Below are 26287 nucleotides of genomic sequence, written 5' to 3' on the forward strand. Positions count from 1 at the left end.
TTTTTTTTTTTTTTGAGACGGAGTCTTACTCTGTCGCCCAGACTGGAGTGCAGTGGCGCTATCTCAGCTCACTGCAAGCTCTGCCTCCCGGGTTCTTGCCATTCTCCTGCCTCAGCCTCCCGAGTAGCAGGGACCACTGGTGCCTGCCACCACGCCCAGCTAATTTTTTTCTATTTTTAGTAGAGACAGGGTTTCACTGTGTTAGCCAGGACAGTCTCGATCTCCTGACCTCGTGATCCACCCGCTTCGGCCTCCCAAAGTGCTGGGATTACAGGCGTGAGCCACCGCGCCTGGCCATGATATTACTTTAAGTGTTTTTAATCACATTTTGTGGTAGGCATTACTAGCATTCACAATTATTTAAGATTTTTCTCCTCAACTCATACATGATAACCCTCCCCAGCTGCATTACACAAAGGTAGGGCCATGTGACTAACGGCAGCCAATGAGCTATAACTAAAAACGGTGCATGTCTTTTGTGGGCAGAAGCATTGAAAAGCAGATAAGAGTAACAATACAGAAGATATTTATATGTCTGTGAGGAGCAGATGTCCCTACCAATACAAAATGGTTAAGTTGCATGCGTAAGATCTAGGCTTTTGTTTTCTTGAGCTCCTGAGATTTGAAATTATTTGTCACTATGGCATAGTCTATCCCATATTTCCTAATATAATCAATATCAAATACATACAAAACATTATTGATAACAGGCTTATAAATATTTTAATGCGTCTTCTCTTTCTAAACAGAAATACGCACCACACACACACACACACACACACACACACACACACACACATATGTAAGATTTATATAAAAGAACTGGCTTATGTGATTGTGGAAGCTGGAAAGTTTGAAATTCGTAGGGCATTCAAGCAGCTGGAAATTCAAGTAAGAGTTGATGTCATAGTCTTGAGTTTAAAATCTGGAGGACAGGCCAGATGAAACTCAGGCAGAGTTCTACATTGTGGTCTTGAAGTAGAATTGCTTCTTCCCCAGCAAACTTCTCTTTTCTCAAGGCCTTCAACTAATTGAAAAAGGCCCACTTTTGTTATGATGGATAATTTGCTTTACTTAAAGTCAAATGATTGTAAATGGTATTCACATTCACAAATACCTTCAAAGAAGCATCTAGATGTCTTTTACCACACAACTGGGCAACTTATCCTAGCCAAGGTGACACATAAAATTAACCATTACAATAAGTAATAAAAAATAATGTCCACCATCTTATTTAATGGCAATATTGTCAGTAATATTGATATCTCCCATAGGAAATACATGTATTTCTCATGGAAATTCAGGTTGTGCCTATGTATAAGCTCTTGAAAATTGTAATAGAAAATAAGTCAAATTATTAACCTACTCAAATATTTACATAGTGTTAGGGGCTGAATTGTGCACCCCAAAATATGTTGAAGTCCTAACCCCAGTACTTCAGAATGTGACCTTATTTGGAGATGAGTTTTTTTTACAGAGGTAGTCACCTTAATTGAGGTCATTAGTGTAAGTCCTAATCCAATGTGACTGGTGTCCTTACTGAAGGGAGAAATTTGGACACAGAGATATACATAGATGATGAGGTGAGGAAGCAGGGAGAAGACAGCCATCTATGCGTTTCCTCTCAAATTTCAGAAAGACTTAACCCTTCTCACACTTTCATTTTGCACTTTTGGCCTCTAGAGCTGTGAAACGATAAATTGCCATTGTTTACAACACCCACTCTGTTAATCATTCTTTGCTTCAGCAATCTTAGCTAACCAGTACACATAGTGTAAGCAAAACATTTCAATGAACTATTTTATGACTGAATCTAATTGATAAATTAGTAGTGTTATATGTTTCTATTCTTTTTGTTTTCCAGGATTTTTTTAATGATGGTGAAAGAATAAAAAAATAAAATATGAGAATTCCCACTGAGTGCAAGGTCATGCTAACTTATTAAATGTTTCTGCTTCAACTAGATTTGAAAGACATATTTGAAATTTGCATGTCATATACTCTTTAAAACTAATATATGTAAAAAGTTGTAACATTCTATTATTAGAAAAGATACATAGTATTAGTATGTTTTTATTTATAGTGATTCTTTTTGAAATATTTAAAATGCCTTTCTAATGTAAACCTTTTATAGTTGGTTATAGCTTCACAAATTATTTGTAAATAGTAAGAATAAATAGTCTATATTTTTTACTGTTAGCAATCAAAATGTGAATTCATCATTGATATAAAAATACTTTTCTTTCTGTATCATACTAAAGATGAAAATCAAAATTTCCTTTCAAATTGGTGTGAATATATTAAATAGACTTTGATTTAAGCAAAACAATATTATGTATGACTGTTTAAAAAGAAAGATGAAAGATAATAACAATCAATAGAGAAAAAAGCATGATATGTAAAATATTAATCCAAAATAAAGACACCCTAAAGTTTATACCGTCTTAAAAATTAACATATTCCTTAGCAAGTGCATAAAATATTTAATTTGTCATTTTCCTTACTATTGATATTTTATAAAAATAAGGTAATGATAAACTTTTTTATAAAGTTTTGTAGATGTTCTTTTAAAAAATAACCATAAATTGAAAAATTAATTGAAATATATTTTTCTACTCAAGAAAATACACTTGTGAGATCTAGGGAGAGAAAGTGAAACAATAGCCAAGATGTATAATACTTTCTAAATTAATTACAGTATTTTTAACAGTAATGATTTTTCTCTTTACAGTGCCTTCCCTGAAAGAATATATGTAATAGTTAAAACATTTTTGTAAAAATATAACATATATCTTCAAATATGTTTCTTAAGCAAAGAAAGAATTGTCAAATTTGCCTTGAGCCTACTTGAAATCTCTGCTGTAGCTTACATGAGAAAGGAATGTTTCCAGTTAACTATTCATTTATTTTAGGTAAATGAATCAGGTAAATTCATTTGTAAACAAACTGAATCTTTTATTTTGGCAAAAGACATTAACAAGTTGTTCGAAGGTTGAGCTGTGATATAGTTAGGCTTTGTGTCCCCACACACATCTCATCTTAAGTTATAATCCCCATTATCCCCATAATCCTTATGTGTCAAGGGAAAGACCAGGTGGACATAATTGAATCATGGGAGCTGTTGCCCTATGCTGTTCTCATGACAGTGAGTGAGTTCTCACGAGATCTGATAATTTTATAAGGGGCTCTTCCCCCATTGCTTGGCATGTCTCCCTCTTGCCACCCTGTGAAAAAGATGCCTTGCTTCCTCTGTGCCTTCCGCCATGATGGTAAGTTTCCTGAGGCCTGCCCAACCTTGTGGAAGTGTGAGTCAATTACACCTCTTTCCTTTCTAAATTACCCAGTCTTGGGAAGTTCTTTATAGCAGTATGAAAATGGACTAATACAGGCTGGAAATACTGTTAATTATCTTTAGGTAATTTTTAAAGGATATATTCATATAAATAAGAAAAAGCACATTATATTATGTGTATCTCCTAAACATGCAAATATACTTCACTCACATACTAATCATTTTAGGGGTACAACTTCTGTGTTATTAGAATACTTGCCTGACTTCAGTTGCTTTATTCATTCAATTTTCCTAAATGAAAAGCAATAATACCATCTAACATTAACAAAACCTAATGAATATCCAGAAGCTTAGTTCAGCATATTGGAACATTAATGTTTCATAGGAGATAGTATGTTAATGTCAAAATTGATTCTTATTGTAGCCACATGTACTCTGGCATACAATTTAATACTGAGTTCTATGTCAAGATTAAAATCGAATCATATTAGAGTTAAGTGAATACTAGAAAATTGCCTAATATTATTATTTATTAAACTGAAGTCCAGACAGTTTAAGAAACTCGTCCAAGAGCATGTAGCTACTTATGACTAAAACTAGGACTATAAACTAGATCAATTAGGACTGTATTTATGAATACTTGGTGGACACTTCACAGAGAACACTTACAGCCATTACAGTGCAAACTGCTTGATCCCTGTAATTAGAAACAGGCTGAAAATTATTAGGTTATTGTGCTTTACTTTGTAAATTTTATCACATATAAGTCTCAACGTGCTGGTTAAGAATTGCCAGGCATATTGCCCATGTAGGATTCCCCTCATTACCTTGGATAGTGATTTGTCCCTAGTAAGTGTTGAATAAGAAGCTATACTTTGCATCAATGTCAGCCTTCCCCAATTTCAGAAGTCATGGCTATAACTGCTAAGTTCATTTTTACTGAACTCAGCGTTTTGCTGAAGCATGGCTATTAAATCTTAAGCTCAACCCTACCCAAGAATCTTATCTCTAAACAAGGGTACTATCATATGTTGATAATAATTTATATCACTAAGACATTAATCTCCAAATAATCTGAACTGTGATTTCTTAACTGAGGATAGTGAATATTTTTTAAAAGACGAGAATTATGATTATGTTTCTGACACAGAAATACTTCACATTTATTTGTAATAGATAATAAAATAATATTGAATATTTCAAAGTATAAGCTGAAAAATTTTGTTCAAGGTGATGTGGTAACTCATATTGCTGAAAATTCTGAAGTGATAGTGTGAATGAAACATCAGCTTTTCTAAAAAGCACTTTAGAAGCTGAAGAACTGAAAGTTCTCCATTAACCTAGTAATATCTATGCAGTGGAAAATCTGGCTGATAGCTTGAATTAAACTTTTTTTTTTAATAGAAAGAGAGTAGAGATTCAGCTAGAGTTGTTAAACGCAGATCTATTCCCTACTTTTTGTCAAATGTTCAGGAGCAGCAGGTCTGCTACAGAAAATGCAATGTAAAATTCTGTTTCTTTAAAAAAGCTTTTCAGTCATAATGAAAAAAAATGGTTGAACTATCATTGAGTCTGCATTGAATTAAAAGTGTAAAAGCCAGGCTGGGTACGGTGGCTCACACCTGTAATCTCAGCACTTTGCGAGGCTGTGGTGGGTGAATCATTTGAGATCGAGAGTTCATGACCAGCCTGGCCAACATGGTGAAACCCCATCTCTACTAAAAATACAAAAATTAGCCAGGTGTGGTGGCACACGCTTGTAATCCCAGCTGCTCAGGAGCCTGAGGCAGGAGAATGGCTTGAACCCGGGAGTTGGAGGTTGCAGTGAGCCAAGATGGCACCACTGTACTCCAGCCTGAGAGATAAAGTGAGACTCTGCCTCAAAAAAAAAAAAAAAAAAGTGTAAAAGCAATAACTAATATGGTAGTATACAAAAATAATTGTTTAACGAGGACTGATATATCAGGAAATAGTTCAAGAAAAGGTAAGAGTGAAGGCATCCAATTTATATCTATCTTTTTAAAAAAAACTTGAAAATTACTTAGCACTTTCATTTGAAAAGTTATTTAAACAACAAATAAAGTACATTTTCTTCTACAACTAAACATACTTCAAGGGATTTTGACCCATAGCACTCTTTATGTACTCAGAGCAATAATAATAAAAATTAGCTTCTTGACCAGTTTTATTTAATGAACTACGCAGTCAGGTATCATTTTTTGGTGCCTATATTGAAATCAAAATGATTTTATGTCACTAAGGTAGAATAGGATTTCAAGAGCCATGGAACATGCCCAAGGACATCTACTGTGTCATCTCTCTGTTGAGTCGGGAAATCTGCCTGATTGACTTATATTGCAGCATATTTAAAAATCAAAACCGAGAGAAATGACTAAACTGGCTGTTTAGCCTCTGTGAAAGAAGCTAATATAAGTCTTTAAAGAAGGATCATATTTGCCAATAGGATTGAAACTTTGTTTACTTTTGGCAACACTTGGCTAAGAATTACTCAGTTGCTGATTCCCAGCCCCTCTTTAGGAGATGCATAGAGTTGTGGCTGATACATTTGCTTCTCTCTGTATTGTCTCTAATAAATATGGCATGCTCGAAAGCAACTGAGCCTGAGCTGGCCGCTGAAACTGGAGAACAAAGCATTTCATTCAATCATTCTTAAAAGGCACGACAACTTTTTGTCACACCCCAGAGCCCTCAACATGACTTCATTTCACATTCCTGTCTGTATATACTGTGCTCAGCATGAAGCAGTTCCAAAAGACATTAGAACTGTGAAATTCAGGAAACCTTTGGATCAAATAATTACCATTTCCTTCATTATATATTAATTCAGGATGACTTCCCTTTTGTTTCTTAAGCATAATTGGTGCTGTATTTTTTTTCCAAAACAGTTGGAATATGTTTCTGTGTTTCTGTTCAAGGTGATCTGCAGCTGCTTAGGCAACCAATTCCTTTTTCTTTTCTTTGATTAAATGTTGAAGGACATTATTTGGGAGTGAGAAGACAGATTGGGGCAGGTTATTTCCAAATAGTCCTTTATTCAAGAATATCACTTATTATTTAAACATGTTTTTAGAAAATAGACACTCCATTTTTCAAATACTATCTCCCACAAGGTTACAATAATATAATACAATATATATTTCTACACACATCTACACATATGCATTGTTTCTGGGGCAATAGAACAAAATCTTCATGTTCAAACACCATGTTTTATCATACCTTGATGGTTTCCACCAAAAATCAGATTGACTATTTGAGATTAAGGCAGTCAGCAGACATGCATGATTATATAGTGTGGACCTATTATGGTTCCTCTGCATGAGGTAATTGGGTAAGGATATAAAAAAAAAAAAAGGCACAATCCTTTCTCCTGAAGATAATACTACCCACTATGTAAAGAATATAAGTGAGCACAGTAATAATACAATGAGGGGAGGCATACAGGAGAGGGTAACCGGCACTACAAAAGGCTCTATCTTCACTCAGTGAGTTGTATTTAAAATAAACTTTGAGGCCGGGCGTGGTGGCTCACACCTGTAATCCCAGCACTTTGGGAGGCCGAGGCAAGCAGATCATGAGGTCAGGAGATCGAGACCATCCTGGCTAACACGGTGAAACCTTGTCTCTACTAAAAATACAAAAACTTAGCCAGACATGGTGGCAGGCACCTGTAGTCCCAGCTACTCAGGAGGCTGAGGCAGGAGAATGGCGTGAACCTGGGAGGCAGAGCTTGCAGTGAGCAGAGATTATGCCACTACACTCCAGTCTGGGTGACAGAGTGAGACTCCATCTCAAAAAAAATAAATAAATAAATAAAATAAAAAATAAACTTTGAAGAATGTATAAGATTCCCTTTGTTCAACAAGGAGGAGAGGTATTTTAGATAAAGATGCAAAGTCCTATAGACATAAGAAAAATGGGCACCCATGTAACAGAAGGATGTTTTAGTAGGAACACCAAATTAGTAGATCTCAGTGGACAGAAAATAGAATTATGACAGTTTTCTAACTAAGAAAATCTGCAGTTAGAATTTGAGAATGACTAAAACAGGATTTATCATCAGATCATAGGGATAAGTATCAGAAAATTCAGGTAAAAAAATTTCAAATCAAAACCAGCATAAAACCCTTGTGGCAGGGGTACCTTTAACATGAGGAAATTGACACATAAGCTCTTACTCCCTTTATGTAATGGACACTTACCAAGAATCAACCTGGTGAAATATTAACATTTAGAATAAATATCCACCTGCATATCTAATATGGCATTTAAAAATTTTTGTAATATATTTTATTTTATTTTTATTTTAAGTTCCAAGATACAAGTGCAGGATGTGCAGGTTTGTTACATATGTAAACATGTGCCATGGTGGTTTGCTGCACCTTTCAACCCATCACCTACGTATTAAGCCCTACATGCATTATCTATTTATTCTGATACTCTCCCTCCTCCCATCTCCCTGCCGACAGACCCTATTTTGTGTTGTTCCCCTCCCTGTGTCCATGTGTTCTCATTGTTCAGCTCCCACTTATAGGTGAGGACGTGGTATTTGATTTTCTGTTCCTTTGTTAGTTTGCTGAGGATAAAGGCTTCCAGCTTAAAGAGTCCTTCCAACTGTATAAGTTTCAGACCCACAAATCCTGGATTCACCATGCCTAGGCAATAAGTCTATAGTAGTGCTAAGAAAGGAATATCTGGAAGTCAAAGTGTCAAAGTAACTGACTTAATTTTGGAAACTAAGTGATTAAATTACAAGAAGTCATTATTTCTATTGACGATACATGATGGGTAAAAGAGAAATCTGTTTTTTATCTTCACCTCCAAACAGCGAGTGTTTTCTCTCATCAATGGTAATTTAATTGCTACCCTCAACCACCCATCCCAATTGCCAACTAGGTGAAAAGTCCGCTGCTTATTAACAGAATGCCCATTCCCTGATTCCACAGATTAAGTGGTAGCCAAAGGTTAGAGAATTTAAAGCAAAGAAATTTCAAGTATAGTTCATGTCAGAATTATAAAGAACATATAAGAAGGAAGCAGAATCAATTAATAATTAAATCTCTACCTTACTATGGATAAACCACATACACAGGGTCTAACTTTAGCAAGAAGGGTTCTGAGCTATGTAAACATGGAGAAGATATTGTGCAGAATAGGCCACATGATATATTAACAATGAGAGACCCACAAGAAGATGAATAAGACCAGATGACCCAAACAAAGTTCAGGGTCTTGATGCCAGGGAATTATACAAAGGAACCTAAGAAGATTTAAAATGAAATAATCTTTCTTACGTTGTGAATTGCCTATGTTTGTAAGTCCTCTTTATTTGATTTAATATTTAGAATCAATTTATAAAAACCTGGAATAATCTTATCTATGGAATCTTGCAGGTAAAACAAATGAAGGCATTTATCATCTAACATTACTACCAACAACACATTTTGAAAATAAAGATAATGAGATGAAAATAAGTTTATAATGTTGCAAATAAATATAGATACATACAGTAAAGATAGCTACATACAGTAGAGTGGTATGTATATATACACAGATATATGCGTGTGTGTGTGTGTGTGTGTGTGTGTGTGTATATATATACATATATACATAAATGTATGTAAACTCTTCATTTTCATAAAGTAGGTGACCCTCTGGAATTAGCACCCAAATTGAAAACAGAGTATTATTAGGACCTCAAAAATTCCCCTATGTGCCCCTACTTATTCATTGTTCCTGCCCAATATAACCACTATCTAACTATTTAGAATATCCCAACAAATTAGTTTTGAATGCTTCTGAATCATATAGAACTAGTTTTTACTAATTGATGTATCTTGCTTAATAATATATCAGTAAGATTAATTCCTGGTGTTGTCTATAGTAGCAATTTGTTTCTATTTGTTGTTGTACTGAATTCCATTGCATAAATATTTCAGAATTTACTAATTCATTTCACTGATAATTGACATTTTGGGTGTTTCCAGTATGAGGCTATATAAAAGCTCTGCTATAAATGTTCCTGGTTATGAATGTTAGTGAATATGTTTAACATTTCCATTAGGTATACAAAAACAGTGGGATTTCCTGGTCATAAGCTAACCACATGTTCATCATTATTATATACTGCCAGAGTGCTTGTCAAATTTATACTCATAGCAGCAGTCTGTGAAAACTCTGGTTGCTCCACATCTTCACAAGTATATGTAATTGTCACTGTCTTTAATTTTTGCAATTTTGGTTGCTTAATAATATCTCGTTGTAATTTTTATTCTGCTGAGAAATAATGAGGTTGAGCCCATATCTACATGTTTCTTGGTCATTTGGATATCTTCTTTCTTGAAGTACCTGCATTATTGCATTCTCCCATTTGGTTATCTATTTTCTTTCTTCTTTTCAATTTGAAGCAACATTTTATGTACTCTAGATACAAGAATTTCACTAGATATATGGACAGCAAATGTCTCACTTGGAGGTTTGCATTTTCACTTCTTAGACATACTTTCTGATGATCAAATGTTCTTAATAGAATATGCTTGTGTTTTTCTGAGTTTTTTGACCTCAAAGAAACATTTCCATTTAGGAAAAGGATGTTTTCCTCTATGCATAATATGTTGGTGAATTTTATTTCTAGAATGACCCTTTATAAAAATGAAACAAGTAACTTTGGGATAAAGAGAAAATTTTTTGTTTCTATGTGCCAAAACCTAGAAAAGTAAATATATTTTTTTAGATAATTTAAATTCCCCTTAAATAACATCACTAATTGTTGTTTAATGGCAGGAAGGGTAGTACATTATGGAGCATTTTTTTTTTTTTTACCATGTATACCTCTGAAACCTCTACACTCTGTTTATTTACTTGCTTTTATATTGTGTATATCTATGCAAATACATAAGAAAATGTACTTGTTATTTGTGAGAGCTATTTCCTTCCAATTCTCTTATCTGACTATAGATAAAATGATATAAAAAAACTCTAAGTTATTTTCCAATTATATCTATACCTAACTAAAAAATTTGAATTGGCATATCCATGGTTGCCTAAACATTAAAACAGCAAAAATATAATAAAAAATTAAATTGCATTGACTTTTTCATGTATACATGATAGTTATACTGTACTACAAGAAAAAAATGTAGTTTTATTCATTTGAAAGAACAGGAAAAATAGTGTTTGAACAATTATGATAATCCTCTTCCAAATGTGACGTAGTCAGGTTATCATAATGCACATATTCAACCTTCTGCTTAAAGAGTGAAAATATGTACTTGATCCATGGCTGTTGCAATAAAAGCTATTTGTGAATTGAATTGAAGTGATATTGTTCTTGTTTATTGTATTAAATAAATTCTAATTTAAATATGTGCTTCCATATGAAAGATACCATTTTATGGAAATGCTGCAGAAATGTTAAGCAATTGCAATGCAGAATACTATCTCCAAGTTTTTTTCCTATCATTTGGAATCATAATATCTTCATGTCCATACTTTAAAAAAAATCAATCCAGGACCAATCCTAATGGAAGAAAAATGACGTTCATCTAGAGAGACAAATTTGCTTAGATTTGTGAGGTTACTTAGAAGTTTTCTTAGAATGTGAGAAATTTACTTGGATTCTCTGTTCTAGCCTTGGTGGTGACAGAATGAAAACTCATCAAACCCCACCCTTTTCCTTGAAATAGATGAATGATTAAATTATCTAAATCAACTGGAGTGGTAACATGTTCCTATAGTCTCAGCTACTCAGGAGGCTGAAGCAGGAGGATCCCTTGAGCACAGGAATTTGAGGCTAGCCTGAGTAACTTAGAGAGACCTGGTCTTTAAAATATATAATTTGTACATATAATCTAAGTTAAAATGTTGTCATTCTCTGCTTAATGAACTCCAGTGATAAATTTCTTCAAGCTCTCTCAGTAGAACTTCCAAGATTTTACTATTCTTATCATCTAAGATGTTTTTTCTTAATATTTCACTAAAATGACTCTGGCTATACAGTTAAATTTCATGGATGTGGCTCTATACTGATAAAGTCTTTTATTTTGCTTATACCCAAGAATGAAGTCACTTCATAGTCTTTTATTTTTTTCCTTTAAGCTAGATAAATCCAGATATGACCTTTCTTTATAACATAGTAACTCCATTTTTTGGTTTTTTTTATTATATTGTTTCTGAATCGTCATCATCATCACCATTATCTTTTCAGGGTTAGCCACAATATGTTTATTAATTTCTGCAACTTTCTGGGAATTTGAAAATAATCTATTACATCAAGAATTGAAAAATAATAATAATAAAATGTAGTGTCATGGTGATTGCAGAACAAAAAGTACCCATCCCAGGGGATATAGGCACTTCAAAATTTGCAAAAACTACTAGTGGCTTTAGCAGCATCAGCAATGTGGTGGAACAGTAAAACATCAATAAAAGTGAGCAGGGAATGGCGAATTGATACTGACAGGGACTGTAAATACTCTACAAGGTATTGTAACAGCTCACTGCCAATTTGTATACATCAGTTACATGCACAGGTCCCTGCTGAACCCCTTTCCTTTGACAGGTCTCAGAGAAATGATAGCAGAAGAAATGATGACTTACTGTTGCGATGTGGAGATATATTAATTGCCATGATTTAAGAAGAGAACCTCATCTAGAATCTATAAGCTAGGGAGTCTAAAAAATACATGTATTGTAGTTACTTTTAAAATAATGATTTCTCTACATAGTATTTCCAGCATTATTGTTGAATTTGCTGCATAGATTACTTCTTAGGATAAAAATATGTTTGTTAAATAAAAGACTAACAAGCAAAAATATTTATTAGATCACAAAGAAAACTAAAAGAAATAGTTATTGTAAAGTAGTTATCCTCAAAATTTATTTGGTCTTAGTAAGTTAGCCAGTGTTGTTATATTTTTGACTCCCAGAGTCAAAGCGAAGAAGTAAAACACAAATTATATCTGAACAGGTAAATTGAATTTCATGTTTTACTTTTATTATTTGTTCCATTTTATAGTTCAAAGTTTATGATTGTTGAAATGGGAGCAATTTATAAAGAACACATACATGTATTTGTTTCTACCTGAGATTTCTATGCCTAAAATTTAGATGCTTGTCATGACCTGATGCTGATTAAGAGAATGAGTTAAAACCATTTAAAAGCTGAGAAAGGTCAACAATCCTAGTTGAGGTTACGTGAATGGTAGAGTTAAAATTCAAAACTATCACCATAATACTCTTTTATACCATATTCCTATAGCCGGTTAGCAGGTGTTTCTTTTCCTCATGAGTCTCACTGATAAGATGACTTTCAAATATGTAATTTCTAGCTTATATTTTTTTTCAAATCATTATATATACTGCATTCATTATGGTATCCTAGGCTACTTCAATAAATAGGCCATTGTGCTATGTGTCAAAACAAACATATTTTCTGTTTATTTTACAAGTTGGGGGATGTCTTATCCTTTATGCCATCATGGAAGGACTCAAGCTGACTGAGAATTTGATACCTACAATCTATGACTTTCAGGGTCACCTTGGACATCTCCATCCACGACAGAATTTTCAGCATGAAGGGGTGTTGAATTTTATCAAAGGCCTTTTCTGCCTCTATTGAGATAATCATGTGGTTTTTGTCATTGGTTCTGTTTATGTGATGGATTACATTTATTGAATTTTGTATGTTGAACTAGCCTTGCATCCCAGGGATGAAGCTGACTTGATTATGGTGGATAAGCTTTTTAATGTGAACTTGAACTCCATTCTGGACCAAGTGGACCTAATAGACATCTACAGAACTCTCCACCCCAAATCAAGAGAAGCAAGAGCAAACAAATTCAAAAGCTAGCAGAAGACAAGAAATAACTAAGATCAGAGCAGAACTGAAGGAGATTGAGACACAAAAAACCCTTCAAAACCTCAATGAATCCAGGACCTCGTTTTTTTTTTAACATTAATAAAATAGATGGACTGCTAGCCAGACTAATAACGAAGAAAAGAGAGAAGAATCAAATAGACACAATAAAAATGATAAAGGGGATATTGTCACTGATCCCACAGAAATACAAACTACCATCAGAGAACACTATAAACACCTCTATGCAAATAAACATAAGGTTTTTTTAAATTTTTATTTTGTTCCCAGCCATATCATCTAGGAACGTTAACTTCAAATTTCACAATAAGAAGGAGGTTTAAATGTTCATCTGTCCAGAAAGATTGCCAAAATATTCTGTGTTCATACAGCATGGTCCAGCCTGCAACTGAGTTCAGCTGTTACAGAGACTGTAATGATTCATTAACCTTAATTTCTTACACTTTGGGATTTATCTATCCCTTTGAACTGGATTTATTTTCCAGGTGTAAATTTTCCCAGTTCTCCTTGATATCAGAACATGAAAAGTCCTCCGTGGCCATGCTAATCTCAGTATAACTTACGTCTGAAAAAAAAATGTATCTTGTTTCATTCAGTTGCTAATCACCTTTACATGTTATTTCAGAAGGAAACAATGTGTTCGTCAAGGGTCAGTCATAGCATAGTTCTTGTGTTATTGTTTCTCTTTTATTTTTGATTTGTGGTTTAGGTTCTCAAATAAGTTTATTAAATGACTTTCATAAACTTCAAAAACTGAATTTATACAGATATTTTCAGTTTTCTCTGTATAGTTACCCCAGCTGTCCATGGAACACCTGATTACTAATGCTTGATAGACGTTATTAATCAATCAGTATAGTTAACTAAAGAAAAGGAATATTGTTCGTGAGTCCCTGCACAGTTCTTAAGTGTAGGAGGAGCTACAAAATTATAAAGAAGCATAAAAATAATTGCTACCTACCAACAAAATGTTTTTGGTGGCCGGACGCGGTGGTTCACACCTGTAATCTCAGCACTTTGGGAGGCCGAGGCTGGCGAATCACGAGGTCAGGAGATCGAGACCATCCTGGCTAACATGGTGAAACCCTGTCTCTACTAAAAAATACAAAAAAATTAGCCGGGAGTGATGGCGGCTGCCTGTAGTACCAGCTACTTGGGACGCTGAGGCAGGAGAACGGCGTGAACCCGGGAGGCGGAGCTTGCAGTGAGCCTAGATCGCGCCACTGCACTCCAGCCTGGGCGACAGAGCGAGACGCCGTCTCAAAAAAAAAAAAAAAAAAAAAAAAAAAAAAGTTTTTGGTATTTAGCTTATCTGCCTATCTGACTTAAATTATTTCATTACATGATTAAAAGATTCTTCTTTTTCATGGCTCACAGAAGAAATTGTTGAAATTGAAAGGAAACAAGGAGAATCATTTTGCCTTTTCAAATTTTAACCTACCATTTATTTTTAAATTTTTATTTTTCAGACTTCATTGCTATCAAGGTTTTAGTAACATAACAATATGTAATAAATTATAGCAATTATAGCAACTGAACAAATTTAATTGCATGGATACCTATTAAAACCATTTAAGTAATCTTGTGTTATATATAAATGCTTTTAAACATTGCATTGTTTTAGTTATATTGTTAAGATATGGGACAGAAATAAACAAATTACTAGGCTTTAGGCATGAACAGAAAATTACCTAGTCAACTAGAGACTAGTTGAGTAAGTAGATTCCCCACCACAATGGAAACTCAAGAGAGTAAAATGAGGCTTCCCATATATTCAACAAGACTGATCCCCATGGCTATGCTCATTGAATAATATTCCAAATGACAACAAAAGCTCCAGGGAAATTATAGAGATGGATTCAGATACATTTTTCCTATGTTACATGAAGGAAGCTCTTTGAGCAAAATAACTTGTGAAATTCACCACTGCTACTATATTAAAACAATTCAACTAAGATAAGCATGAAACACAATTGTCTGTGTGTCAAATTTTAAATTTTCTTGAAACTTTGTTTTTCAGAGAATTTGGGGGCTGTAAGTCCCGTACATTTTCTTTAAATGTAGGAAAGACATTTGATATGGGAGAGACATTTTGTTCATTTATTAATCTATTCACTTTGTAGTACTTCTTGAGCACTGAGAGTGTGCCAGACACAGTTCCAGGCACTGAACATTCAATGGCGAGAAACAAAAAAAATGCTTCTTGCTCTTCCAAAACTAGTGAGGTAGAAAGATAGTATTTAAGAAAAATAAAATAAATAGGAGAATACAGATTATTAAAGGTCTTCATAAGGAAATAAATAAGTGACATGGCCTCAAAGTGAGAAGATAGACTTCAGACAAGATAGTCCAGTCTCCTCCTTTAATTTTTCTCTTAGGAGGAAAGTTGAACTCAGGAGGAAAATTAAACTGAAAATATAAGGAAAGAACAATGTGCTACATTTATCAGAAGAACACAAAGGAAAGCCTGGAGTTGACATAGAGCTAGAAGATGAAGACGATGGTGCTTCTACAGTGTTGAAAAATAGAAATGAAAAATAGAACTGGAAAAATGCAGAATATAAAGCTAAGTAAATGAACTATATGTAAAAAGGCTGCATAAACCACATTAAGGATTTGTTGAACACTACTGAATGTCTTAATGAAAACTATGAAAGAATTGGATTTGTGTTTTATGGATATCATCTGACCACAAGGGTATAATGGATAGGAGAAGAATAGAAATAAATACCAGGAGACTGATTTGGAAGTTCCTAAGGTCAAAAGGCATGTACGACAACAATTCCAACCTACGTAAGGGCAATGAGGACTCCGTTCAATAACTCCAACTTAATGTGAGGGCAATGAGAGATGCAAAAATATTAGATAGTAAAATAATTTCTAAAAATATGGTCTCATCCTGTTATGGCACAGTGATTTATCCAATTGTAATGATGCTATTGAATCTGTCATGTATTAAAACCCAAGAATATATTATTCCTATATTACGGTATCTATTGTAAACTTTTGTATATCTAAATTTGACTTTGTTGTCAATTTCCCAACACCAGGCTGTAAAAATGCTAATTTCTAATTTCCAAGCAAATCCCTCTGGCAGACTGTAAGCATAGTCCCTATGCCAGAAATTTGGTTGGCTGCCTTTATTTTTGCAAGAGGACAGTAAAATAAAATACCAACTTGAAAATCCATGGAATTGTTATTCATTGTCTTCAATCAGGTGAATAATACACAGTTTTAAAAGCACATGGTACACATTTTCTATTAGCATTTTATAAGCTTCCACAGGGTAAGAATATTTTATTTGTTGGTTTTTATATACCCCTTCAAAAATTGTGAATAGTTTTGTTTTCTCTGCCTTTTTAAGTGCTTCCCATTTCCTGTCCTCCCTCACTTATTTTTAAAAAAAGGAGCAAGAAAAGAAAAAAAGCAAAGCAAACTTGAGCATTCAATTCAAAGACCATTTATGTAACTAATCTCATGTGCAGGGAATATGACAAATTAGAAATCCAGATTTTTATATGAAATATTAAATTTAGTTAACTCTGGCTAACCATGACATACATGCAAGGTGCCAGTATGTAAGTTTTAGGTCAAAAGATGTCCCAAAGCTAAACTAGTGATGCAAAAAGAAATCCCATAGAGAAAAAAATATCATATTTATTATGGGAAATGTAATAAAACTTTCTGGAAGAGAGGGCATTTCCATTTAGTCTTGAAAAACACATCAACTTGGGAAAGCAAAATTACTACATCATGATTGCATCAGACTTTGTGTAAATGATGAGTATGTATATGAAGGGAAGGCATTTAACTTAAATTGTGTTAGATTTGCCATTCCTGTGAGGTCTATAATTCAGGACAAATTTCTTTGGAGAAATGTATAAAGACATGCTTATTGCCAGATAAAAAAAGAAAATATCATTACCACTTCTCTTTTAATTTCTCCGATACAAAAGTATAATATATGATGACAATGAGTTGAAAATGACAAATTTAAAATCATATTCCTTCTAGGGTTCTACCTGAGTAATACAAAAACGTGCTGCTGCACCATAACCTGCAACTCTGCTACTCAAGTCCAATTTTTTTTTTCAGAGACAGTTTACAGATTCATACATGATATATAATGGGCCTCTGTGAAGACATCTTTTCTCCAGGTAACTCCCTCCATCTGAGGTTTTTGCCATATTTGGAAAATCTCTCATTAATGATAATGTCCATTAAGATAAATGTTCCATTATTTGTATAGCTATTTAAAATTTAGTCATTCTTTGAAAAGAGAGATCATTTAGTCACTAACACCTTCATGTATATTTTCTTTAAGAAATGTCCTATAGAATATCTTAGATATATAAATATAGGACAAAACATTAGGTATCCACTGCATACATTAAGAATTACATTATTATAACAATACAGATAAATCTTTCAATACATTCATACCTAATCATATAATGATACCTTTTTTCCACCCCACTCTGCAGATGATGTCTATGATCAATGTTCTAATGGCCAGTTTTATGAATATCTTTTTACTTTTATTAAATTATAATGCATTCCCATATAATATATAAGCAATATTTTTCATGTTTAAAATTTTTCTCATAAGTGATATACATTGATCTTATAATTCTTTTATTTCTTTAATATTATGTCTGTGAGCATCAAAGTCAATGAAAAATTAGTACTAGTGAATGTATTACCAATTCTGTGTAACATCTCCTTAAGTGAATATATCACAATTATTTACTGAACATATATGTGATTTCCAATCGTTGCTATATCCATTACACTAGTATGAGCACTTTTGTGCCTGTTACCATGTGTACCTAGAGGCTTTTTCTGGGAATTACCTAGCAATGTAATTGTCAGGACTTAGATATAACAAATTGCCCTTCATATGAAATGATGCTTTCATTAGCAGCATATAAAATTTCACCTTTCCCAGATTTAAAAAAAAATACATGTCTATATATTTTTTCCAGTTTGATAGCTATGGTATGGTATCTCAGGATTTTTTTTTTTTTTACATACAGTAAGATAACAGTATTTTTGTTTATAGCCTATGGGTTTTAACTCACTTACAGATTCACATAAACACCAACACAATAAAGATGCACAATAATCCCATTATCTAAAAAATGATCTCATGTTGCCCCTTCATAGCCAAACTGTTTACCATAATCTCTGGCAATCACTGATGTGTTCTCAGTACCTGGAGTAGCTTCTTTTACCGAATTTTATATAAATAAAATTATACAGTATGTAATGTTTGGAGTCTGACTTATTTTATTCAACATAGTGTTTTTGAGGTTTATCCATGTCATTCAGTTATAAATCGTTCATTCCTTTCTATTTCTCAGTAGCATTCCATTGTATGGGTATACTATAATTTGTTTTTCCACTCTCTCATCACATTTAAGGGGGTTCAGTTCAGGACAATTAATAATAAAGCTGCTATAAAAATTTTTTTGTACAGATTTTCACGTGAATATAAGTTGATTTTTCCCTAGGAACTATACCTAGAAGTGAGATTGTAGGGTGTTAAAAGCAAGTTTAACTTTCCAAGAAATGGTCCAACTCTGTTCCAAAGAGGCTGTACCACGTTTGCATTCCAATTAGCAGCTCTCAGAGTTTCAGTTGCTTCATATTGTTGTCAGCACTTGGTATTGTTGATTTAGTTAATCATATTCATTTTAATAGGTATGGCATAATACTATTATTTATTTTGTCTCTGATTTAAATTTACATATTGGAAATGTATGCTAAGCATCTTTCATGAGGGTATTTGTCATTTGTACATCTTTCTGGTGACGTTACTTCAAATTTTTCTCCATTTTTTTAAATTGTGTTGTTTGCTTGCTTACCATTTTGTTGAAGTCCAACTTTCATAGGTTTTGCTTTTGTTGTCAGGTATAAGAATTTTTGCATAACCTAACTTCATTGAGGTTTGCTCCTATTTTAAAAGCTGCATGATAATTTTACATTACACCTTAAGATATATAATTCAATTGGAGTTAATTTTTGTAAAGGTGTTAAAGATTGTCATAGTTCATTTTCATGATTCATGTTTCAACATAATTTGCTATTCTTTCTCCATTGAATTTCCTTTGCAACTGTCAAAATTCAATTGACAATATTTGTGTGGGTTTGTTTCTAGACTTCTAAATCCTCCTTACTTCCTATGGTCTATACTTACTCTAATACTACAAGATCTTCATTATTGTATCTACCTAGTAATCTTAAAATCATATAGCATGAGCCCTCGCCTTTGTTTTTCATTTTCAAAATATTTTGACTATTATTTGATTTTTAGTATAAATTTTAGAGCATCTTTTTCATATCTAACAAAATTATCCATTTATTTACTTGATAGTGTAATAATGATGGCAGTGGCTGCCCATCTAGAGCAGCCACTACCATGATGCCAGCTTCAGTGGGGGAGGCGCAGCTGGGCCTGCATGCTCCACAGAGCCAGCGGGAGCCAGGAACAGGTGGAAGCCTTGCCCCCTTCTGAATCAGTAGGATGGGAGCTTTGTGCTCTCTGGGCACAGCTGCACAGTCGCTAAGTCATGGCTGCAGACCCAGGCCTCCCTGTGCTCTTGGGGGCCAGGAGCAGGCAGGAGCCCTGCCCTCCCACGCATAGCTGCAGCTGCCCAAGCAGCGTCCGCTGACCCAGGCACTCTTGGGGGCCTAGGAAGGCCCCTCTGCCCTTGCAAACTTGGAAATGCCTGCTCCTGCTGCCTTGCCTCTCTCCACTCCTGGTGCCTGCTCTGATCTCAGAGCAAGGTTGGGGCCGAGCCCAGGTACTGTCTTAGTCTGGCCGAGTGTAGGGCACTTGAGGCAGCACTGACATGCCAACCCCCTGCCGCCTTGGCCCCCTCTGGACTTTGGGCACTGATGAGCATGGGAGGGAACCTGACGGAGTGCTGAGGGCAGCTCAGTGCTGGCCTGCATATGCCACTTGGCATGAACAGCCTGGGCACCATGAATGGCAGCCTGGGCGCCATGAATGGCAGACAGAGTCCTGGATGGAAGGGGGTTGGTCCCCAGTAAAACCCCACCCTTGAGCCAGGGAGGGCCTGAAGCCTGGGGACGGGGCTGCCAGTTGCCGGTCCTGCGGGCTGCCAGTTCTGCAGACTGCAGTGGGAACTTGTGGTGCTTTTTCTGGGCCTGCCTATGGCTGCCCACGGTCCAGTTGGAGCACACTTCCTCCTTTCTGAGGCCTATGAAAACCCTGGACTCAGCCAGACTCTAGGAGACAACAGGACAACCAGCTGAAGAGAGGAGCTACTGACCCCAAGGTCACCTCTCTGCTGAGAGCTGAGCAGATGCCAGGATGACCAGCTGTGAGAGGAACTTCCCACTCTGCTGAGAGCTGAACACTTGTTGGGACAGCCTGCCTGCAGAGAGGAGCTATCCACTGTGGGCCTCCTCTCTGCTGAGAGCTGAACACTTGTCAGGATGCCCTGCCTGTGAAAGGAGCTATCCACTGCAGGTCTCCTCTGAACTGTTCTGTCACTCAGTAAAGCTCCTCTTTGCCTTGCTCACCCTCCACTTGCCCTTGTACCTCATTCTTCCTGGACACAGGACAAGAACTTGGGACCTGCTGAATGGTGGGGCTAAAAGAGCCATAACACAAACAGGGCTAAAACACGCCCATTGCTCGCCACATTGCAGGCAAAAAGAAGGAGAGAAGAGAGAAGGAGAGAAGAGCTGTGGCCCTTCAAGGAGCCCAGACCTAGGAGCTCCCTGAGCCAGGGCTGTGAAACGCTATCTAGGGATGTGCAGTTCCTCGCATCTCCAAGCTTCTGGGCACCACCATGTTCCCTGGTGCTAGCCATGGAAGCTGCTTGCAGTACACCTGGTCCAGCTGCAGGGAGGCAGTACCTGTACTGGCATCTGGAGCTGCCTACCCCACTACAGCTGGTGTCCCTGGCTGTGTGCAGTGGCTGGACCCCACGCTTACTCTCTCACACACCCCTCACCACTCGTTGTTTGGCTCATCCTTGACAGGCTCGCACCACTGGCAAAGGCACCACTGGCCACAGAGATCTCTGGCTGGCAAAGCAACACCTCAAGGATCCTGTAACAATAATGCAGTTCAGGAAAATAAATAAGTTGTTTTCATATTTTTATTTTTGGAAATGATTATGTACCATAACAATGAGCTAGCACTTAAAAATTTATGATTCAATAATTTGCCTTGAATTCTTGCCCTAAAGTTTTGCTGTATTTTCAGATTATTTTAATTGCATTTAGCCGATACCTAAATTTGGGGGAATTGTCATTTGAACGGTGTTAGGACTTCCAATTTATGAGATTGACATTTTTTCATAGTACATTTATTATTTTTGCCTGAATTTGTGTTATTAGTATGCAGATCTTATATGTGTTTTGTTATATTTATACCTTATTATTTCAATATTTTGGAGACATCATAAATGATGTGATAGAAAAATTGGCTTTCAAATGCTGACTTTCTAATATATTGGAAATATACTGAATATTCTAAATTCATCTGTAAGTTTGAGGAGCTTTCCTGTAAATTCTTGGGATTTTCTATTTAACAATCATTTTATCTATAAATAGGGAAAGTTTTATTACTTTACTTCCAGTCTTCATGACTTTATTCTTCTTGCTTCATTCATTGCACTTGCCATAATGTTAAATGGAAGCAGTGTTACCAAATTTTGGAGTAAATAATTCAGACATTAACTTCTAAGAGTAATGTTAGGTTTGGGTAGGATTTGGTTTCTAACGAATTCTAGTCACTAGGAATTTTAGTGTGCCAGAGTTTCTAACAAATGATGCTGAATTTCACCAACTGCATTTTCTGCACCATATCATAATTGATAGGATTATGTGTTTTTTCTCTTTTACTTTCTTACAAGGAAAGCTTACACGGATTTTTTTTTTTTTTTTCAAATGATGAACTAACCGTTCATTCTAGAATAATCGGATAATCTCCATTTGGTCGTGATGAATTTTCTAGTTGTTGTTTGTTTGCTTAACTATATGCATCATAAATTTAAAAATATTTATTTACTTATATGTGTTTATATGTCTTACCATGAGCATACTAGTTTTCAAAGCAAAAATTATATATATATATTAATTATTTTAAATACTATAGTTAGCCCAATTTTAGGCACAGATTTGGCAGTCCATACATACTTCAAAAGAAAGGAAAGAAAAGAAGAAAATAATAACGATACAATTTTGTTCATGACAATATATCTCTAATCAGCTATATGACTAATATTCTGTGCCTTAAATGAACATACACGATTCTTGCCAGAAGTGGAGTTAATATTTAGCCAATTCATTAAACATTTAAATAAAGTTGTCATATATAGTAATAAAGCAATAGCTGCATATTCCATGTAATCATATTCTAAGACATCCAAAATATTGTCTAAAAAACATTCCACAGACTCCAGAGCACTATATACTCAACATAATAATAGGGTGAAATAGATAAATAATATGAGAATTACATTTTCTTTTATTTCCCAATTAGAATGGAAAAGAATAAAATGATTAGTTAATAAAACATATGCATTACTAATTCCTCAGTGAAGCATCATTTACTATTATTTTAAAATATTCTATGTCACATAGATTTATTCATACATTCATTGCACATATATCATGTGTGAATGTAACAATGAAGCTTAAACTATACAAATGTTGGTTGTTAGTCATTAGTTGTTAATTATTATGAATACGTTGTTAAATTACTGTAAATCTATCTTATTAATCTTAGATTGACCCTTTTCCCTCTTTATTTCATAATTACATAAAACTTTGAAATAAAGTGCAGAAATATTCTGACACGGAAAAAAAATCACCCCAGCTTGTATAACAAACATATCTACCTTGAATCCAATTTTCATAAGATCACCAATCTCACCTCACTATCCTTTATCATAAAACAAAAAAATTTGCTGGGTACTGTTAAAGAATAGTCTCCCCTTAATGCAAAATTATATAAACATGAATGACATTTAATTAAATTTCATTGCATCTTCTGCAGGATTGACTCAACCTAATATTTTTAACTCTTTGAACACTGGGTCTGCATTAAATAAGAATTTTTTTATGTCTGAGAAAATTCAATACACTGGGAATGTTCTGCATCCATAAAGCTACTCTCAACATGACTTGCCAGGGACTGAAATGCCATTATTAGGATTTTGTTTCTTTGGTTAAAATTATAAATGTAAATAGTAAGATAAGTAACACATTAAATGTTTTCTTTTATTTATACAACAGAACAGATTAATGGAGAAGACCCTCACCTGAAAGAAAGGTTGTCAAATTGGAGGTAGAGGTAACTAAAATTTGAGCCAAAGGCCACTGCCATAAAATGATTCTGGAGCTTTCTAAGGTTACCATACTGTATTTCAAAGTTTGGTATTTTCCAGGGTTGCAAGTGGAAAAAAAATGTCTGTAATGGAGAGATAGTTGGAATGCTGTATCACTGGAGTCTTATAGAATTCCTTTGTGAAGTGTTAAATCTCAGTTTGAGAATCCTTTCACTGCAAGTATTCAGATGAAAAGTTGTGGGTGACTTTCATTTTTCCACTTGGGACCAGATGGAATGGATGTACTTTTTAAAACCATCTGTCACACAGCACCTTAATCTTACATCAAGTAGAGGAGAGTAAGAACATCTGACTTTGCAGAGATAAAGTTAACATGACAAGATGTCAACCAAAGTTTGTTATATGGTGTTTCCAACATTTTGTCAAATCACTCTGAAATCTTTTCATCTAGTTTTCTTATGGACTTAAGAAAGCACAATGCCTGTTTAAGAAGCTGGTAAATGTCATTGCTTCCTTGCCAATATGTTCTTTTCGTATTGATTTAATTCTCCAGAAGGTCAATCTGAGCTGAATTTTTCTCCTTTAGAGGTAATGCTGCCTTGGTTACATTTATTTAAACATCACCAACTATAACGCTTACTTCATTGATATCAAATACAAATATTTTCTCTGAAACGGAACTTAGAAGCAAAACTAAGTATAAAAGGTACACTGTAGCAGTCTTTTCATCCTTCACATAAAACATTGCATAGTTTAGAGTAACCCCCCAAATATAGCACAACTAGAATAACTGAGGAGACTAATAAAGGGGCAACTTAATTTACAAGAAAGAAAGCAATATTAAGGGCAAACATCAAAGGAAAACACCTCAGAAGTAGCCAGAGTTAAGATTTATCACCCTTAGTCCTGAAGAAACTAAGAAAAGGAGAGGTTACCAGAAGGCAGAGAGAGCTAGAATTTAATTAAGAGAGCCACAAGACAGAAACTGGTGCCCGAGGGAGAGAAATGATGCCACCTCCAGTTTAAGCCTTATAGGAAGGGAGCTAAGGCAAGGAAAATGTACACTGATGGCTCCCTTTCCCTCCTCTAACCTTACCAGTCCCCTCCCCTATTAGCTAAAACCACATAGAAATTAGAGCAGGGGTCCCCAACCCTGGGGCCACAAACTGGGACCTGTCCGTGGCCTGTTACAAACAGGGTGGCACAGCAGGAGGTGGGCAGCATGCAAGCCCACATTACTGCCTGAGCTCTGCCTCCTGTCAGGTCAGTGGTGGCATTAAAGTCTCATAGGTGCATGAACCCTATTGTGAACTGCGCATGTGAGGGATCGAGGTTGCATGCTCTTTAAGGGAATCTAATGCCTGGTGATCACTGTCTCCTATCACCCCTAGATGGGACCATCTAGTTGCAGGTAAACGAACTCAGGGTTTCCACAGATTCCACATTATGGTGAATATGTAATAATAATAGAAATAAAGTACACAATACATGTAATGCACTCGAATCACCCCCAAACCATCCCTCCATCCCCATCCCACTGCCTGTCCATGGAAAAAGTTGTCTTCCGTGAAACCAGTCCCTGCTGTGAAAAGGGTTGGGGACCACTGAACTAGAGGACAAGATGCTTTCTTAATGCAGACCAAGTAAGTCAGTTTCTTAAAGCATATTAAATTATAAACAATGTGGGGGAGTGCATCTAAAGTATGAATTAGAAAATATCAAACACAAAAATCTAGGGCAAGCTTTGTATTCCGTTTTTTATCTTCTTTATACTCATTCACCTCTGGGTGTATTGACAGTGGAGCGTGGGGAATTATTCAGTCAGTTGATTACAAACTGGAATACAGAATGGAAGTCTGGTGAGAAGAGCCATCAGAAAAATCTCACTTTATTGATTGTATTGTTTGCTGTGCAGAGGCTATTTATTACATTGATGAAAAGTCATTGATGTTTTTGCCATTATTTTCAATGGTAAAAACCGCGATAACTTTTGCACCAACCCAATAACTTGATGTAATCCTATTTATTCAAGTTTGTTCTGGTTGCCTGTGCTTGTAGGGTATTGTTCAAGAAGTCTTTGCCCAGATCAATGTCCTGGAGATTTTCCCCAATGTAGTAGTTTCATAGTTTGAGGTCTTATATACGTCTTTAATCAAACTTGATTTTATTTTGTTTTATCTTTTTTATTATTTTATTTTACTTTTTATTTTATTTTATTTCATTTTATTTTATTTTATTTTATTTTAGACAGAGTCTCGCTCTGTCACCCAGGCTGGAGTACAGTGGCACGTTCTCGGCTCCCTGCAAGCTCTGCTCCCTGGGTTCACGCCATTCTCCTGCCTCAGCCTCCCGAGTAGCTGGGACTACAGGCGCCCGCCACTATGCCCCGGCTAATTTTGTATATTTAGTAGGGACAGGGTCTCACTGTGTTAGCCAGGATGGTCTTGATCTCCTGACCTCGTGATCCACCCGCCTCGGCCTCCCAAAATGCTGGGATTACAGGTGTGAGACGCCGCGCCCGGCCTGATTTTATTTTTGTTTATGGTGGGAGATAGGGGTCTAGGTTCATTCTTTTTCATATAGATATCCACTTTTCCCAGAACCATTAATTGAAGAAGCTGTGTTAACAAAGTGAAGAGACAACCCGCAGAGTGAGAGAAAATATTTGTAAACTACCCATTCGAAAAGGGATTAATAATCAGAATATGTAAGGAGCTCAAACGACCCTATAGAAAAAAAAAATAGGAATCTGATCAAACAATGGGC

Source organism: Hylobates moloch, unplaced genomic scaffold, assembly GCF_009828535.3.
Source record: "Hylobates moloch isolate HMO894 unplaced genomic scaffold, HMol_V3 SCAFFOLD_1, whole genome shotgun sequence".
Lineage (NCBI taxonomy): Eukaryota > Metazoa > Chordata > Mammalia > Primates > Hylobatidae > Hylobates > Hylobates moloch.